Source organism: Leopardus geoffroyi, chromosome D1, assembly GCF_018350155.1.
Source record: "Leopardus geoffroyi isolate Oge1 chromosome D1, O.geoffroyi_Oge1_pat1.0, whole genome shotgun sequence".
Classification (NCBI taxonomy): Eukaryota; Metazoa; Chordata; class Mammalia; order Carnivora; family Felidae; genus Leopardus; species Leopardus geoffroyi.
Window position 1 is genome coordinate 99,158,784 of NC_059329.1, and position 20,873 is coordinate 99,179,656.

The following is a 20,873-nucleotide window of genomic DNA, read 5'->3' on the forward strand; positions in this document are numbered from 1 at the left end:
CCTCCATAGGTTATCAGTGGGTTTTAACTTTCTTTTCATAGGAGGAATTTTTTCTCAATCTCAGTTTACAAGGTTCGACTGCATTTTGTGTCTTGTACTGTCAGGAATATATTAAGCCTATATTAGCTGAATAAACACACCTTATTAAAGCCTTAAACCACCACCAGACAAGTATGGGAATCAATTTAGTGAGGCAAAAGACCATTTTTTAAGTGCCCTAATAACATCCTCCATTTCAAACAGGGGTTCAAGTGAAAATATAGATTCCAAAGGACAGGCAAGACTGCTCTGCTTACTAGGGAATGGACAGGTTACTTCTATTCTGAAGGTCTCTGAAGGTCTTAGAGAATTCTAGGATCAGGCTGCCAGTAGGAGAAATGGATTCAGATTAGAATAGTCTGATTTTCAACTGCCAAGAAAATCTCACTTTAAAGTGCATTTAACTGTGAATGATACTTTTGAATTAGGTAATTAAGACCGTTCATTCTATCCCCAGGAAGCATATCACACTATTCTGAGGGTGATGGTTTGCAGATCAGCCTCCCCATTAGATTGTGAGCACCTCAAGGGCAAGGGCTAGAATGTATCTTAATCACCCTTTTCTCCCAGTGTGATACAAAATGAATATTCAATAAATATTCATCACAAAAATTATGACCAACACTTTCTTTGATACAGGAGTCCAGACAACCGTCAATAAGCATAGCACAGTGCACACACACAAATGGCTAACACCCAGTGCTATGCGTGTTAGTGAATTAAAAATTTAGAGAGAAAAGAAATCCACTGATTGTACAGCTCGATCTCAGACATGAGAGCTCAAGATTATTATTATTATTATACAGATTTATATCTCTTGTCTCAAATACACATTTTATATAAATATTCCTGAATAATTCTTAGATATTTTACCAAATATAGTCTAAATATAGGCCATCTTATTTTGGTTACTGCTTTTTTCTTTACTATACCATGAAGAGAGTAAACTGGACATGTAAAACCTTTACAATTCAACTACCAGTTAGTAGTCTTCTCCATAACATGGGAATGTGAAACTGTTTAGGAAATGATTTGGTAAAAATTATATATAGAACATAGGAAAATGATAACAATTCATGTATTAGGAAGGTCGAGTGCGGGGGGGGGGGGGGTGCGCCTGGGTGGCTCAGTCGGTTAAGCGACCAACTTCGGCTCAGGTCATGTCTCACTGTGTGAGTTTGAGCCCTGTGTGGGGCTCGTGCTGACTGTGTGGAGCCTGCTTGGGATTCTCTCTCTCTCTGTACCTCCCAACTTGTGCATGTGCTCTCTCTCTCTCAAAATAAATAAATAAACTTAATAAAAACTTCAATCCACAAGCATAATTTAAAAAAAAAAAGGAAGGTGGGATTTCTTGTGCTTTTAAAATATCTTTTTTCATCCCAGGGTTTGGGGATTGAGCCCAACCTCTGGCTCCATGATGAACATGGAGCTTGCTTTAAGATTCTCTCTCTGCTCCCCTCTCCCCTGCCCCCACACGCTCTCTAAAATAAAAAAGTATATCTCTTTTTTCACTGTAATGTTTTTTTCTCTGTAACACATTAACATAGAAAACTATTTAATGTGTGCATAACCATCAACGCAAAAGGGTTGTTTGTTTTTAAAGTTTTATTTATTTAAGTATCTCTACACCCAACATGGGGCTCGAACTCACAACTCTGAGATCAAGAGTTGCATACTTTTCTGACTGAGCCAGCCAGGCACCCCAGGAAAAGGAAGTTTTAAGCATTAACTGGAAATTTTCATTAGATCATATTTAATGAAAGAAAGAAGCCAAGTTAGTGACTAAGAGTATGGACTCTGGAGATAGAATGCTAGTTCAAATCCTGGTTGGAACCATTTATTAGCTGTGTGGCTTTAGACAAGCTGCTACCTTTCTGTGCTTCTGTTTTCTATATGTAAAATGGGAAAAATAATAATATCTACCTCATTAAGTCATTAGGAGAATTAAACCAGTTAAGTTTATCATATTTATAAAGCACCTAGGACAGTGCCTATAATAAAGTGCTATATAGAAGTATTTGAGAAATAAAAAATATAATGTTCAACAAATACTGTCTACCTTTTCTGTCACATTCCTTTTAAAACTAAAAAGCAAATGCATACCATCAACTGCTCCCAACTCTCTGTGTTCCCAGCTGTCAGAGATAATAACTCAGTTTTAGAGAGGGAGGAGAGATTCCCCAAGCTGAGAGCTTTCAAGTAAGGTTTATTAAGGTATAACTTACATACAATAAAATTCACTCTTTTTAGTACATAGTTCTAGTTTTGGCAGTCACAGAGTATCACCACAATCAAGAACATCTCCCTTAGCCCAAAATATTTCCCGGTGTCCCCTTTGTAGTCAACCCCTCTCCCCTACGCAACCACTGATCAGTATGCTGTTCTACAGTTTTGCCTTCTGCACGATGCCACATTAAAAAAAAAAAAAAAATCATACAGTGTGTAGTCTTTTGAGTACAGCTTTTTTCATAATACAATTGAGATCATCCATGTTGTTGCACAGATCAGCAATTTGTTCCTTTTTTATTGCTGAGTAATATTCCCTTGTATGATCTAACACATTTTGCTCATCAATTTTACCAGTTACCAACATGTGGTTTGTGTCTAGCTTTTAGCAATTGTGAAAAAGACTACTACAGATTTTTATACAGACATAAGTTTTCAGTTCTGTTGGGCAAAAACCTAGAAGTGGGAAAGTTGAGTGGTATGGTAAATGTATGTTTAATTTTACAAGTAAGTGCCAAAATGTTTTCCAAAGCGGCTATATGAACCACTCTGCAATCTTCCTCCACCAGCAATGTCTGAGAGTTCAAGTGTAACTGTATTATTACTTAGTACTAATTTCTAGTATGGCTCCATATTTTTATACCTATGAATTAAAGCCAGTTTTTTCTGCAATTTAGTTTTAATGGTTTGTAATGTCCTCTTCCATTTACAAACCAGTCATTGATCATTTGGTATGAATCTTAGATGCTACTTTATTAATACTTTCAAAGGGGTAGATCAATGAAAATTAGTCTTTCAAATCCCATCCAAAAGCAGTCAAATTTGGTCATTTTATCTGGATCAACAAGCTACAAGGCTAAACAAATAGTACTCCTAGTAAGCAGAACAAACCAAAGCATATATTATATATCTGTCAGTTTAACTGGTTTTCCAACATTCAGATGGGCTTATCCATAGCCTAAGTAAAATTCCTCAACAATCTTATTACATAACTAGTCATATTAAACATGTTTATCAAAATATAATTCTCTTGAGTAGGAAACAAAAAGAAGCTTCAAGAAAATATTTTAAAACTTACCATAAATACTTGTCCACTATTTCAAAAAAAAATGCTTTAAAAAGGAGGTGTGGAATTTTTTTGTAATTGTCGGTGAGCATGGAGAAACTGGTACATCCGTTTTGGAAAATATTTGTATTAACAACCCATTCCCAAGAGAACTGAGAGCACTACGTCCACACAAAAACTGGTTCATAAATGTTAGTATCAACATTATTCATAATAGCCCCAAAGTGGAAACAACCCCCAAATCCACCAATTTATGAAAGGATAAACAAAATGTGGAATATCCTATCCATACAATGGAATATCATGCAGCCATAAAAAGGAATGAAATAGTATTATATGCTATTAACATAAGTTAACCTTGAATACATTATGCTAAGTGAAAGAAGCAAGGCACAAATGGCCGTACGTTGTATGATTCCTTTGGTATAAAATGCACACATCAGGCAAATCCACAGGGACAGAAAGTAGAATGGCGGTTGCCAGGGGCTGGGGTGGGTAGAATGAGAAAGAGGGAATGGGGAATGGCTGCTAATGGGTATGAAGTCTCTTTTTGGAGTGATGAAAATGTGCTGGAATTAGATACTGGTGATGGTTGCACAACCATGTGAATATGTTAAAAAGACACTGAATTGTATGTACACATTAAAAGGATAAATTTTACGGTATGTGAATTATCTCAATTAAAAAACTCATTGACAAGAGAATGGATAAACAAGCTGTGGTATATTCAGAAAAGATATTATACAGTAGTGAAAACAAATGAAGACAACTATTAGCAAAAACCTGCATGAATTTCACAAACCATAGCTAGTACTAGAGAGCATACAGTATGATTACACAAACCCAAACAATATACTGCTTAGGAATGTATACATTTTTTTTTTAATTTAAAAGAAAAGTATAAGGAGGATAATGCCGAAAACTTAGCATAGTGAAAAAAGCAGGGAATTAAACCCAGGATGCAATCCAGGAGGACTGCACAGGATATTGGTAATGATCTATTTCTTAAACTGGGTGGTAGGATGATGGGTGTTTCTTTTTCAAATTTATAACATAAATAATATATATTTAAAATATATTATATACTCCAGGAGTTTAAAAATGAAAGAAAAAAAAAGCTCTGCCTCTTGTTAGTAGGATTTTATAATTTAAAAAGTTACATTCCATAGTGTTCAGGTAGAAGTGTAAGAAGGCACTTTTTTTTTTTTTTTTTTCCAATATGAGAGGAGCACTGGGCTGGAAAGAAGAAAATTTATATTCCCAAATCCCTGTTCTACAATAAGTTTCTACCATAAAGCTGTGAAACTTTAGGAAGGTCATTGAATCTTTGGAGGCTTCAGTGTTGTCATGCATAAGACAAGGAGTTTGTATTAACAGCTCTCCCACCTCTAAACTTTTTTTTTTTTTTAATTTTTTTTTTTTTTCAACGTTTATTTATTTTTGGGACAGAGAGAGACAGGGCATGAACGGGGGAGGGGCAGAGAGAGAGGGAGACACAGAATCGGAAACAGACGCGGGGCTCGAACTCACGGACCGCGAGATCGTGACCTGGCTGAAGTCGGACGCTCAACCGACTGCGCCACCCAGGCGCCCCTAAACTTTTGAGACCGTGCTCCACAACCACTATTTGTATATGATAAACAACATGCTTGCAATTCCAAGTTCTTCAGTACTAAGATAACTGCAGCTAATGTTAAATGTTTGGAAAGTGCTTCTACTTCAGTGGTAAAATCTCATAGCCTCATTCTCTTTGGCCCTTGGTTAAATTACTACAAAGGGATGGTATCAGTTGTACTGATAATCCAAAACCACAGTTTGCATACATGTGGATTCTACCATCATTTTCCCTTTCCAGGCAATTTCACCCTGGTAGAACAGATTTTGTCCCCAGGCCAAAAAGAAGGGATTCACACAAGCCACTCAAAAAGCACAATTTTAATCATCAGTCTCTTATGCCTGGCAAAGAAAGTAATGTGGTAAAAGATAAAAACACTGATTCAAGAAATCAGGAATATGAACTATATTTCCTTCTCCATATACAGAGTACTGGGAAGGACAGTTTCTGAGTCATCTAGTCACATTTAGCACAATTTGTGGCACCAAGAAGTCAGTATCACTTTCAGAGCAGGCCTTCCTTCCTATGGCTTCTACTCAGGGCACCACACCCAGTTAAACATTCTATCAACCATCACTCAAAGGGGATTTAAAAGTGATACATTAAAAGCCCAGGAGAGATGGCTTCACTGGAGAATTCTATAAAACATTTAAAGAAGAATTAACACCAATCCTGAAACTCTTCCAGAAATTTGAAGAGGAGAGAACATTTTCAAACTCATTCTATGAGGCCAGAATTACCCTGATATGAAAGCCAGACAAAGACACTGCAAGAAAACTACAGACCAATATTGTTGATAAAATACTGATGCAAAAATCCTCAAAATACTAGCAAACTGAGTCCAACAGCACATTAAAAACATTATACACCATGCCCAAGTGGAATTTATTCCTGGAATGCAAGAATGGTTCAACATACCAAAATCAATCAACATAATACACCATAACTCATCACAAGAATGAAGGACAAAACTCACATGATCATCTCAATTGATGCAATAAAAAGCATTTGACAAGATTTAACACCCTCAATGATGAAAACACTCAAACAAGGAATATAAGGAGACTACCTCAACATAATAAAGGCCATTTATGAAAAGCCCATAGCTAACATCATACTCAGTGGTGAAAGACTGAAAGCTTTTCCTATAAGATCAGGATACCTATTGTAGCCATTCCTATTCAATACAGTACTGGAAGTCTTAACCAAAGGAGTTAGGCAAGAAAAAGAAATAAAAGGCATCTAAATTGGAAAGGAAGAAGTAAAATTATCCGTTTACAGATGACATACTTTTATATGTAGAAAACCCTAGAGACTCCACAAAAGAAAATCTGAGAATAAATGTATTCAGCAAACTTGCAGGATACAAAATCAACACACAAAAACACATTGTGTTTGTATACACTAACAATGAACAATCTGCAAAGGACATTAAGAACACAACCCCACTTAAAATAGCATCAAAAAGAATACAATGCTTTTGATTAGGAATAAACCTAACCCAGGAGGTGAAACTGAAATTAAAGAAAATACAAATAAATGGAAAGACATCTCACATCCATGGATTGAAAAACTTAGTTACTAAGATGTCCATACTCCTAATAGATTCAACACAATTCCTATCAACCCCAACAGCATTTTTTTGCAGAAATAGAAAAATTCATCTTAAAATTCATATGGAATCTCAAAGGACCCCGAATAGCCAAAATAATTTTGAAAAAGAAAAACACTGGAGGACTCATACTTCCTGATTTCAAAACATTACAAAGCTACAGTAATCAAAACAGTGTGGTACTAGTATACAGACAAATGGACCAATAGAACAGAAAACCCAGAAATAAACCCTCATGTGTAGGGTCAAGTGATCTTTGAGAAGGGTACCAAGACCACTCAATGGGGACAAAGTAGACTCTTTATGAAATAGCACTGTGAAAAAAAATGCATATCCACATTCAAAAGAACAAAGTTGGGACTCTTATCTCATACTATATACAAAAATTAATTTGAAATGATTGAAGACCTAAGTGTAAGATCTGTAACTATAAAATTTCTAGAAGAAAAACATAGAGGAAAAGCTTCATTACACTGAAATGGGCAATGATTTCTTAGATGTGATATCAAAAGCACAAGCAACAAAAGCAAAAAAGACAGTTGGGACATCAAACTTAAAAACTTTTGTGTATCAAAGGACACAACAGAGTAAAAAAGCAACTTACAGAGTGGAAGAAAATATCTCCGAATCATATATCTGATAAGGGGTTAATATCCAGAAGACAGAAAGACCTCCTACAACAACAAAAACCCAAATACTCCACCTAAAAAAAATGGGCAAAAGAACTGAATAGTCAGTTCTCCAAGTATGATATACAAATGGCCAACAGCATATGAAAAGATGCTCAACATCACAAATCATCAGAAAAATACAAATCAAAACCACCATGAGATAAACTTACACCCATTAGGATGATTACTATATTAAATAATAATAATAATAATTGGCAAGAATGTAGAGAAATAGGAACCTTTGCACACCATTGGTAGGACTGTAAAATGGTTCAATTGCTATGGAAAATGGTAGAGGTTGCTCAAAACATTAAAAATTGAATACCGTATTACTATATGATTCAGCAATCCCATTTCTGAATGTGTATATATATGTGTGTGTGTATATATATATATCCAAAAGAATTAAAAGTTGGGTCTCAACATGATTTGTACACCCATGTTCAAAGCAGCACTATTCACAATAGCCAAGAAGTAGAAGCAACACAGATGTCCACTGGAGAAGGAATGGATAAACAAAATGTAAAATATATACATACAGTGGAATACAAGACTTAAAAAGGAAGGAAACCCTGTTACACACTACAGTGTGAATGAACTCTGAGAACATTACACTAAGGGAAATAAACCAGTCACAAAAAAGACAAATATTGTATAATTCCACTTACATGAGGTATCTAAACTAGTAAAATTCATAGAAACATAAAGTAGAAGGACGGTTATCAGGGGCTGGGGGAAGAGGGAAAGACAATGTATAGATTCGGATTTACAAGATGGGAAAAAAATTCTGGAGATATGTTTCACAACAATGTGGGTGTACTTAATTTAAAATGTACTTGGGGCAGCTGGGTGGCTCAGTCGGTTAAGCCTCCAGCTTCGGCCCAGGTCATGATCTCGTGGTTCATGGGTTCTAGCCCTGAGAAGGTCTCTGCACTGATGGTCTGCTTGGGATTCTCTCTCCTCCTCCTCCTCCTCCCCCTCCTCCCCTCTCTCTGTCTCTCTCTCAAAATAAATAAAAAATTTTTTACAAAGTGTACTTAATTATGGGGTGCCTGGGTGGCTCAGTTGGTTAAGCATCAGATGACTCTTGATCTCAGATCATGATCTCAGGATCGTAAGTTTGAGCCCTTTGTTGGACTCTGTATTCAGGGCTCTGTGCTGGGCATAGAGCCTACTAAAATAAAATAAAATGTACTTAATTAAAAATGGTAGTTTTTGTGTGTTGCATGTTTTTATAACTTTTAAAAAGTGAGACACGGGGCGCCTGGGTGGCGCAGTCGGTTAAGCGTCCGACTTCAGCCAGGTCACGATCTCGCGGTCCGTGAGTTCGAGCCCCGCGTCCGGCTCTGGGCTGATGGCTCGGAGCCTGGAGCCTGTTTCCGATTCTGTGTCTCCCTCTCTCTCTGCCTCTCCCCCGTTCATGCTCTGTCTCTCTCTGTCCCAAAAATAAATAAACGTTAAAATGCACTCTTCTTAAAAAAAAAAAAAAAAAAAAAAAGTGAGACACTCATGCATTCAACAAAACGCTCTGCAACTATTAAAAAAAGATGAAGACTGGGGCGCCTGGGTGGCGCAGTCGGTTAAGCGTCCAACTTCAGCCAGGTCACGATCTCACGGTCCGTGAGTTCGAGCCCCGCGTCAGGCTCTGGGCTGACGGCTCAGAGCCTGGATGGAGCCTGCTTCCGATTGTGTCTCCCTCTCTCTCTGCCCCTCCCCCGTTCATGCTCTGTCTCTCTCTGTCCCAAAAATAAATAAACATTGGGAAAAAAAAAAAAGATGAAGACTAAATAAATATCATGTGGAAGAAATACATTAAATTTTTAAAAGAAAATTGGAAGGCTGTATATGAAGTCATTTTTGTATTTAGTAAAACCATATAGAGGGCTGTACACATTGGTAGTAGGCTGATAACGACCTCCCAAAATACTAGATTTTAATCCCTAGAATTGGTAAATGTCACTTCATTTGGTAACAGTGTCTTTGCAGCTGTGATGAAATTAAGGCTCATGAGATAGGGAGGTTATCCTGAATTATCTGAATGGGCCCTAAATGCAATCACATACATCCTTGTAACAGGGAAGTAGGGAAATTTGACACACACGTAGGAGAAGGCCACATAAAGGCAGAGAAGAGCAAGATTAGAAAAGGCTGAAGTGATATGACACGAATTAGGGAATACCAACAGCCAACCCAAGAGCAAGGAAGGGATTCTCCCAGAGAGCCTCTGGAGGAACATGGCCCTGCCTTAGTTTTAGCCCCCAGAAGACTCATCCTAAATTGTGTTGGACTTCTGGGCTCCAGAACAGTGAGAGAAAAAATTTTTGTTGTTTTAAGCCACCACATTTGTGGTAATCTGTTACAGCAGCCATACAAAACAAATGCAACATTGTACATGTTTGAAATCACAAACACATTTTTTGGAAGGATCCACAGAAAACTGTTAAAACAATGGCTACTTCTAAGCAGCACATCTAAGGGGCTGGCTGAAGAACTTTTACTTTTCACTTTCATACCTAGCCATTTCTTTTTAAAACAAAAACAAGCTTCAATGTTTTTAAAAGCTCTAAAACTTTAAAATTCCCGCGTGGAACCTTGAAGCTGGTTCTATCTCTACTCATCCCATAAGCTAAGCCTCACTTCTCCCCCTTAACATTTTTTGGGCATCATATCTCCTTTGAAAGAAGCAACCAAATTTTGTTTATTACCCTACATCTAGCAGAGTGCTTGGCACTCTAACATAACTCCTAAAATGGCATCATTTCATCAAACCATAGAAGTCTTAAATATATAATAAATGTGTTCCTTGAGTTATTTATAAATAGAATTTTGTGTGTTGAATGTGTATTTCAAATGTCAGGAAAACAATATATTTAATGGAATTCTGAAGTAAACTTTTTCAAAGTGAGAAATCACTCAGTGATCAATTTTGAAATTTTATGAGTTTGCCACTGTTTTCTTGGTTACCCATTTTTTTTTTTTTATTATAAAATCCATTAAAAGAGGGTAATTTTAATTTTAGAATCTTTCACTTTGGCAAAGCCAGGGCAGAAGAACAGTTGTTTGCAATAAATCTAATTGTACAGAGCTCCAGTCTCTAAACCTGTCATGTTGGGCTCTGAAGTTAGATCTGAATTCTAAAACTTGCTTTGTCACACATTAGCTGAGTCTCAGTTTCATCATCTGTCCTAACAGTACCACTTTCATGTGGTTCCTTATTTAATACACACTTCTGGAGCATTCACCACGGGCCAGGCACTATTCTAAGCATTTAAATTACTGACTCATTTAAGTTGTTAGAACTCTGAACCTGATACTATTATCTCCATTTTACAGACAAAGAAACTGAGGCAAAGAGATTAAGCAAATTTGCCTAAGGTAATCCAACTAAATGTAAAAATTAAATGAAATTTGGCCTTATACATGTTAAGAATCCTCCCTTAATATCCACATTATTCCCCTGCTCCACAAGTACATGTGCTTGGCAGATCAGGTGAGGTTACTGTTAGGCACTCAGCTAATGTGCTGAATACAGGTAGTACAATACAGTAGCCCAGGGGCCAGCTACTATGAGGGTGTAACAGAGGCACCTAATCTACACTGAGGGGTCAGGGAGGGTCTCCCTGAAAAAGTGATACAGGCATACCTCACCTTACTGCACTTTCCAGATACTGTGGTTTTTACAAATTGAAGGTTTGTGGCAACTCCGCATCAAGCAAGTCTATCAGCACCATTTTTCCAATAGCATTTACATCACCCCATGTCTATGTCACATTTTGGTCATTCTCACAATGCTTCAAACTTTTCCATTTTTATTATTATATTTGTTACAGTGATCTGTGATCAGTAATCTGGTTTTTTGTTTTGGTTTTTTTTTTTTGATCAGTGATTTTTATTTATTTTTTTTTAACGTTTATTTATTTTTGAGACAGAGAGAGATAGAGCATGAATGGGGGAGGGTCAGAGAGAGAGGGAGACACAGAATTTGAAACAGGCTCCAGGCTCTGAGCTGTCAGCACAGAGCCCAGCGCGGGGCTCGAACCCACGAACTGCGAGATCGTGACCTGAGCGGAAGTCAGACGCTTAGCTGACTGAACCACCCAGGCGCCCCTGGATCAGTGATTTTTGATGTTACTATTGTAATTGTTTTGGGGCACCACGGACCACACCCATACAAGACAGCAATCTTAATTGATAAATGTTGTTCTTTCTTTCTTTCTTTCTTTCTTTCTTTCTTTCTTTCTTTCTTTCTTTTCTTTGAGAGAGAGAGAGAGAGAGAGAGAGGGAAAATGAGAGAGAGAGAGAGAGAGAGAGAGAGAGAGAGAAAATGAGCGAGCAGGGGAAAGGCAGAGAGAGTATCTAGAGCAGGCTCCATTTCCAGCGCAGAGCCCAATGCAGAGCTCGGTCTCACAACTGTGAAATCATGACCTGAGCCAAAATCAAGAGTTGGGTGCTTGGGACGCCTAGGTGGCTCAGTTGGTTGAGCGTCTGACTTCGACTCAGGTCATTCTGACTTCGACTCAGGTCATGATCTCACAGTCTGTGGGTTCGAGCCCCACGTTGGGGTCTGTGTTGACAGCTGGGAGCCTGAAGCCTGATTCAGATTCTGTGTCTCCCTCTCTCTCTACCCCTCTCCCAGTTGCGCGCTCTCTCTCTCAAAAATAAACAAACATTAAAAAAAATTAAAAAAAAAAAAAAGAGTTGGATGCTTAACCTACTGAGCCACCCAAGCACCCTAATGTTGTTGTGTTCTGACTGCTCCACCAACTGGCCTCTCTTAGAACCTCCCTATTCTCACTCTCTCCTCAGGCCTCCTTATTCTCTGAGACACAACAATACTGCAATTAGGCCAATTAATAACCCTACAATGACTTCTAAGTATTTAAGTGAAAGGAAGACTTGCATGTTTCTCACTTTAATACATTTATCCATCCATCCATCCATTTTTTTTTTAAGTAAACTCTACACACAACATGTGGCTTGAACCCTGAGATCAAGTGTCACATGTTCTACCGACTGAACCAGTCAGGGGCCCCGCATGTTTCTCACTTTAAATCAAAAGCTAGAAATGATTAAGCTTAGTGTGGAAGGCACATCCAAAGCCAAGATAAGCCAAAAGCTAGACCTCTTACGCCAGTTAGCCAAATTGTGAATGCAAAGAGAAAATTCTTGAAAAAACATTAGAAGTGCTACTCTAGTGAATACACATATGATGAGAAAGCAGAACAGCCTTACTGCTGATATGGAGAAAGTTTTAGTTGTCTGGATAGAAGATCACACCAGCTACAACATTCTCTTAAGCCAAAGCCTAATCAAGAGCAAGTCCTGACTCTCTTCAATTCTATGAAGGCTGAGAGAGATAAAGCTGTAGAAGTCTAAAGCTAGCAGAGGTTGGTTCATGAGGTTTAAGGAGAGTCATCTCCGTAACACCAAAGGACAAAGTAAAGCAGCAAGTGCTGACAGAGAAACTGCAGAGAGTTATCCACAAGTTCTAGCCACTAATGAAGGTAGCTACACTAAACAACAGATTTTCAGTGTGGATGAAACAGCCTTCTACTGAAAGAAGACGTCATCTAGGACTTTCATAGCTAGAAAGGAGAAGTCAATGCCTGGCTCCAAAACTTCAAATGACAGGCTGACTCCTGTTAGGGGTCAATGTAGCTGGTGACTTTAAGTTAAAGCCAATGTTCATTTACCATTCTGAAAACGCTAGGCCCCTCAAGAACTGTACTAAATCTATTCTGCCTGTGCTTTACAAATTGAAAAACAAAGCCTAGATGACAACATCTGTTTACAACATGGTTTACCAAACATTTTAAGCCCACTGTTGAGACCTACTACTCAGAAAAAAAAGATTCCTTTCAAAATACTACTGCTCATTGGCAATGCACCTAGTCACTCAAGAGCTCTGATGGAGATATACAAGATTAATGTTTTCATGCCTGCTAACACAATATCCATTCTGCAGTCCATGGATCAAGCAGTATCTTGGACTTTGAAATCTTGTTATTTATCAAATACATCTCATAAGGCTGTAGCTGCCATAAGATTCCTCTGATGGACCTAGGCAAAGTAAATTGAAAATGAAAACCTTCTGGTAAGGATTCACCATTCTAGATGCCATTAAGAACATTCGTGATTTGGGGTGTCTGGGTGGCTCGGTTGGTTAACCGTCTGACTCTTGATCTCGGCTCAAGTCATGATCTCACAGTTTGTGAGATCAAGCCCTGTATTGGGTTCTGCACTGACAGTACAGAGCCTGCTTGGGATTCTCTCTCTCCCTTTCTCTCTCAAAATAAATAAACTTAGGAAAAAAAAAAAAAAAAGAACATTCATTATTCATGGGAAGAGGTCAAAATACCAACATTAACAAGAGTTTGGAAGAAGTTGATTCCAACTCTCATGGAGGATTCTGAGGGGTTCAAGACTTCAGTGGAGGAAGTAACTGCAGATGTGGTAGAAAGAACAAAAGAAATAGAATCAGAAGTGGAGCCTGAAGATGTGACTGAATTGCTGCAATCTCATGATAAAACTTTAATGGATGAGGAATTGCTTATGAGTGAGCAAAGAAAGTGGTTTCTTGAGATAGAATCTACCCCGTTGAAGATGTTGTGAAAGTGTTGAAATGACAACAAAGAATTTGAAATGTCACATAAACTTAATTGATAAAGCAGCAGCAGGGTTTGAGAGGACAACTCCCAATTTTGAAAGAAGTTCTACTGTGGGTAAATGTTATCAATAAGCATCACATGCTACAGAGAAATTGTTTATGAAGGAAAAGTCAATCAATGCAGAAAACTTCATTGTTGTCTTATTTTAAGAAACTGCCAAAGCCACTCCAGCCTTCAGCAGCCAGCACCCTGATCAGTCATCAGCTATCAACATTGAGGTAAGACCCTCTACCAGTGAAAAGATTACAGACTGCCGAAAGCTCAGGTGCTGGTTAGCATTGTTTAGCAACATATTTTAATTAAGGTATGCACATTGTTTTTTTAGATATTAACATTGCACACTTAACAGACTATAGTGCAGTATAAACATAACTTTTATATGTGCTGGGAAACCAAAAACTTCATGACTTACTTTATTGTGATATTCACTTTATTGCAGTGGTCTGGAACTGAACCTGTAGTATCTCTGAGGTATGCCTGTCATTAAGGCTGAGAACTAAAGGAAATTAATAGGAGTTAGCCAGGCAAAGCCATAATACACAGGGATAATAGAGAATGTTACAGGCATGTGTGTGAAAGCCCAAAAGAGATGAACAAAAGAACAGAAATGTAACTCAAATGACCAAATGGGCTAAAAAGGGCCATATTATACAAACCCAGTGACTTATGCAAGGAAGAGTATTAACAAAATGCCTGGCAAATACTAAACACTCAAGAAATGGTAGCTACCAGGGGCGCCTGGGTGGCTCAGTCAGTTGAGCGTTCGACTTCGGCTCAGGTCATGATCTCATGGTTCGTGGGTTCAAGTCCCACGTAGGGCTTTATGCTGACAGCTCAGAGCCTGGAGCCTGCTTCAGATTCTGCGTCTTCCTCTCTGCCCCTCTCCTGTGTACACTCTGTCCCTCTCTCTCTTTCTCTCTCAAAAATAAACAAACATCAGGGGCAGTTGGGTGGCTCAGCCAGTTGAGTGTCCGACTTCAGCTCAGGTCATTATCTCACGGTCCATGGGTTCGAGCCCCACATTGGGCTCTGTGCTGACAGCTCAGAGCCTGGAGCCTGCTTTGGATTCTGTGTCTCCCTTTCTCTCTGCCCTCTCCAGCTAGTGCTCTGTCTCTGTCTCTCAAAAATAAATAAACATTAAGAAAAAGAAAGAAAGAAAGAAAGAAAGAAAGAAAGAAAGAAAGAAAAGAAAGAAAGAAAGAAAGAAAGAAAGAAAGAAAGAAAGAAAGAAAGAAAGAAAGAAATGGTAGCTACCATTATTGTGTTTTTATAAGTGTATCCCAGTCATTCAGAGATTTTAGTTTCTGTTCAGACTTAACCCCATATTTCAGTCTTCTGGTCCAAGAAAGACCTAAGTTAGCAAAGAACTCTTAGGACCAAGAAACATTAAGTCTCTGTTTTAAAACAAACTGCTTCTTTCAGTATGCAAGTAATCTATTCCTTTTTATCCTATAGAAAACAGATTTACCATTAATTAAAAAGTAAATGGCATTTTATAATACTCAAAGGGACTGTCCATATTTTGCTTGGACAGATTTCCCATATTAAACATTGCTCAAAATAAGCGGGCAGTCCTCTAAAATGTAAAAAATGATTTTATTTACTGCACAGAGATTTCTGATAGGAGATTTAGTCTTTACTACTAAATGAAGCACTCATGCTAGTTCTAGACTAAGAGGTTTTCATGAGACCTTAAAAAAAAAAAAAAAAGTGTGGGGGCCGCCTGTGTGGCTCAGTCAGTTAAGCATCAGACTCTTGATTTCGGCTCAAGTCAAGATCTCACCGTTGGAGCCCCGTGTCAGGCTGTTGGCTATCAGAGACTGTTTGGGATTCCTTCTCTTCCTCTCTCTGCCCCTCCCCTGCTCACTCTCTCTCTCTCTCAAAAATAAAAAAATAAAAAAAAAAGAAGGGTGCTAAAAGAAGTACTGAAAAATTTTTTTTTAACTTTTTAAAAAATGTTTCTTTATTTTTGAGAGAGAGAGAGAGAAACAGAGTGTGAGTTGGGGGGAGGAGGGCAGCAGGGAAGAGGGGAAGACAAAGAATCCAAAGCAGGCTCCAGGCCCTGAGCTGTCAGCACAGAGCCCACCGCGGGGTTCAAACCCATGAACCATGAAATCATGACCTGAGCCCAAGTCAGATGCTTAACTGACTGAGCCACCCAGCCACCCCGAAAAAAAATTCTTAAAATCTATAAATGAGAGACTTCATACTATAAGTAGATAAGGGCACAAAATGATTTTTAAAAAACACTGTGGAGGGGTGCCTGGGTGGCTCAGTCGGTTGAGCATCCGACTTCGGCTCAGTCATGATCTCGTTGTCCATGAGTTCAAGCCCCACATCGGGCTCTGTGCTGACAGCTCAGAGCCTGGATGGAGCCTGCTTCAGATTCTGCATCTGCCTCTCTCTCTGCCCCTCCCCTCCTCATGCTCACTCGCTCTCTCTCTACAAAAATAAACTTAAAAAAAAAAAAAAAAAAGAATGCATTTTAAAAAAATGTGGAATAAATACGAAAAATAAAACGTAAAACAACAAAACTGATTAGGGAGTAAGTGTTCTAGACAGCCAAGGTGGCCAGATAGGAAAGGTCTATCCCTGAAACAACTACTTTGTGTAACTTTTTTTCATATAAATCGGAGAAAACACCTAAGCTTCCCAGTCTTTTTAAAGTATACTAACAATCATTTAAACTTTTCAGGAGAATCCACTACTGCCACAGAAATATGAAGGACTCTTACACCAAATCTAAATGGTTCCAATGCCTTTTTTCAATTTTTACATTTTGTAGCTTTCCTTCCTCAACTCTTTTAATCAAGCTAACACTTCTAGTTAGCTTGTAGCAGTGCTGCCTTTTTAATTTTAGCTCTTGATTTAAAGAACCAAGTAGGCTGAAACTGCATAAGAGGGAGCAGGATCTACCTGAGGGAAGTCAATAAAATTTGAGATACCTACTTAGGCTGCTGAAAAGACTTTTGTGGTTTATTTCCTGGTAGTTGACTTTCGGATAAATAAAATGCTACTTTAAGTCTTATGACTGAAAAACGAAAAAAAGAAGTCATCCACATTAAACAAATAAATTTCAATACTTGAAACTATTCATTTTTTCTCATATTTTTATAAATTTTTTTAAATGTTTATTTATTTTTGAGAGAGAGAGAGAGACAAAGCATGAGCAGGGGAGGGGCAGAGAGAGAGGGAGACAGAGATCCGAAGCAGGCTCCAGGCTCTGAACTGTCAGCACGGAGCGTGACGCAGGGCTCGACCCATGAACCATAGGATCATGACTCAAGCCAAAGTCTGATGCACCCAGGTGCCCCTTTTTTTTCTCATCTTTATAGAAAGGATCTAAAAATCACTTTTATTTAATAACAAATCCGTAAGAAATATAACTAAAAGATCAAAGAAGTAGGGCTTATTTCTTAATAAAATAACGAAAATCATGCTTGAAGAGACAAGGTCAAGAGACAGGAGGTCACCATGGTTTATCTGACACCATATCGATGCCAAAAACATATAACCATTCTAACTAAGTCAGAATTTATGCTTTGAATGCATTTCCAAACAAAGATCATATCCCAGGTCAAACAACTGCTATTACCAGGTCATGAAAAATAATGTTTTCCGTAGCACTTAAAAAGTGTTAATCAGGGGGGAAAAGTTAGATCTCAGTAAAGAGCCAATTATAAAGAGGACATTTGTTTGGGACATAAGTTTCCTCTAAAAGTTGGCGAGAACTGTAGGTATTCATGCTTAGCCTAATATAAATACAGATAGAAAGATACAGAAACAATTATATGTGTGTACCTATACATAAGTTAGCAAACATACATATATTACCTAGCTCTGTCCATTGAGAGGGTCTAGGAATAATGACACCCCAGCAATGAGCACATGGAGCACCCAGAGGTTGGTTTCTATAAATCACTGTCCAATGACAGGAACCAAGGCTCCTTGGAGAAATGGCTGATTCTGGGTGTAGAGCAGGGAAAATATAAGATGAATCTGGGACATTTTGTAGTACTAGAAGGTAAGGAAATGCTCAAAATGAAAAAAAGGATGGAGACATATCAAAGGGACACAGGAGCCAACCTGAAAGACTTCCCAATGGCCAAAGCTGGAAAACTGAGCAAAAAACTAAAAAATACAGAATCAGATTATAACTAAAGTACAAAACAGATACACTGATACTGACAAATGGTTGAATAAAGAAATAAATGGGGGAGAAGAGACAAACCTTCCTTTCAATATTCCAAATAATAAATGTAGATATTCTTCCCTCCAGGAAGTGTAACTTAAGTCCTCCACCCACTTTGAGGGTGGGCTAGACTTAGTGATCTACTTCCAAAGAATTCAGTATAGAAAAGGAAAAATAGTTGGGGCATCTGGGTAGCTCAGTCTCGTTTGAGTGTCTGACTTTGGCTCAGGTCATGATCTCACAGTTCATGAGCCCCACATCGGGCTGTCTGCTGTCAGCATGGAGCCTGCTTTGGATCCTCAGTCTCTCTCTCTCTCTGCCCCTCCTCCACTGATTCTCTCTCTCAAAATAAGTAAATAAACTTAGGGGGAAAAAAATAAACTTAAAAAAATAAGGGAAAATATATTTAAAAAAAAAAGAAAGGGAAAAACAGTAACCTCACATATTAACATGGCAAACACTACCTTAACCAACTGATCAGTCATCATTAGTGATTATCATATGGATGTCACATATCCCGATATGAAATGATGGTATCCTGTGGCATTCTTTCCAAAAACATACAACTCTTGTCTAATAATGAGAACAATATCAGACAAGCTCAAAAGGAGGGCGAGTAAAATAACTGGCCAGTATTCCCCAAAACTGTCAAAGTCATGAAGAAAAGACTGAAAGACAAAAACCACATGCAATGGGCTACCCTGGACTGGACCAGAAGCAGAAAGGAGATACAAATGGAAAAACTGTAGAAATTCAAACAAAATCTGGAGTTTAGCAAAAAGTAATATATCAGTTGTTGGTTTCTTAGTTTTAACAAATGTGCCATGTGAGATATTAACAATAGGGAACTGAGTGAGAGGTATATAGGAATTCTATGTATCATCTTTGTAACTTTTTTGAGTATCTAAAATTATTACAAAACAAAAAGTTTATTTAAGTTAATTCCTCTAAAAGACTCTATAATTTTCTCTTCAAAAAAGTCAGTATCATGGGGCATCTGGGTGGCTCAGTCGGTTAAGCGTCTGACTTTGGCTCAGGTCATAATCTCACAGCTGATGGGTTGGAGCCCCACCTCAGGCTCTGTGCTGACAGCTCAGAGCCTTGGAGCCAGCTTCAGATTCTGTATCTGTATCCCTCTCTCTCTGCCCCTCTCCTGATTGCACTCTGTCTCAAAAATAAATAAACATTTAAAAAAAATTATTAAAAAAGTCAATGTCATGAAAAAACAAAATTTTCTAAAAGCGAGAGCACTACAGGGGCGCCTGGGTGGTGCAGTCGGTTAAGCGTCCGACTTCAGCCAGGTCACGATCTCGCGGTCCGTGACTTCGAGCCCCGCGTCGGGCTCTGGGCTGATGGCTCAGAGCCTGGAGCCTGTTTCCGATTCTGTGTCTCCCTCTCTCTCTGCCTCTCCCCCGTTCATGCTCTGTCTCTCTCTGTCCCAAAAATAAATAAACGTTGAAAAAAAAATTAAAAAAAAAAAAAGTGAGAGCACTACACACCTATTAGAATGGCAAAAAACAAACAAACAAACAAACAAACAAACCCATATCTGATAAAACTAAATGCTGACAATGATGTAGAACAAAAATTCTCATTCATTGCTGGTGAAAATGCAAAAGTGATACAGCCACTTTGGAAGACAGTTTGGTAGTTCTTAACAAGGTAAACACTGATTACCCTATGATCCTACAATCGCACCTCTAGGTATTTACTCAGTTGAATTGAAAATGTGTATCTACACAAAATCTGCACACAAATGTTTACAGCAGCTTTGTCCATAATTGTCAAAAACTAGAAATGACCAAGATATCCTTCAGCAGGTGAATGGATAAACAAACTGTGACACAACCACACAATGGTTGTGAGCTATCAAGCCACAGAAAGACATGGAAGAACCTTAAGTCGATACTGCTAAGTGAAAGAAGCCAGTCTGAAAAGGGTACATATTGTATGATCCCAATTATATAACATTCCAGAAGAAAGCAAAACTATGGACACAGTAAAAAGATCAGCAGTAGCCCAGGGATGGGAGAATGAGGAAAAACGAACAGGTAAAGTACAGGGGATTTTTTTAGGGCAGTGAAACTATTCTTACAATGATGGGTAAGTAACATTATGCATTTGTCAAAACCTAAAGAACTTTACAACATTAAGAGTGAACTTTAATGTATGCTAATTTTAAAAAGTCATTTAGGGGCGCCTGGGTGGCTTAGTCAGTTAAACATCCAACTCTTGACTCAGGCCAGGTCATGATCTCACGGTTTGGCTGGTGAAATCTGAGCCCCACATCAGGCTCTGCACTGACAGCGCAGAGCCTGCTTGGGATTCTCTCCCCACACCCTGTCTCTCTCAAAATAAGCAAGTAAAACTTAAAAACAAAAAGTCATTTAAGACATCGGGGAATCAGAGAAGAATGCAATCTGTGACAAGAGAATCTGACTGTATTACAAACGTGTTAAAACAACCTCACTGAAGGGGATAGGGAGAAGGTGCTGACCTAGGCAACCTCGGAAATTAATGGAATCTTTAAGACTCAATGCAAAAGGAACTATACATACGTACTGTAGTTGATAAAGTTGTTTCCCGTGAGAGTGTGCGTGAACAATTCTGATACTGCTATACATGTTTATTGGAATTGACCAATTAAGTAAATGGATGGTGGAAGCAAGGTTTCTACTGTTGATGTGGAAATTCACAGAACAGCAAACAGAGAAGGCTAGAATGGTCTATGTGATAATGGATTCAAAGTGGAGATATCAGTAAGAACTCCTGTTTAACTTAATA

The 20,873-nt window shown here is 38.3% G+C and overlaps 1 protein-coding gene across 3 annotated transcripts in view; it reads right to left on the reverse strand.

The window, feature by feature from the left end:
• CKAP5 (cytoskeleton associated protein 5) overlaps window positions 1-20,873 on the reverse strand; it is a 115,564-nt gene that overhangs the window by 90,568 nt on the left and 4,123 nt on the right. The window lies entirely within an intron of this gene.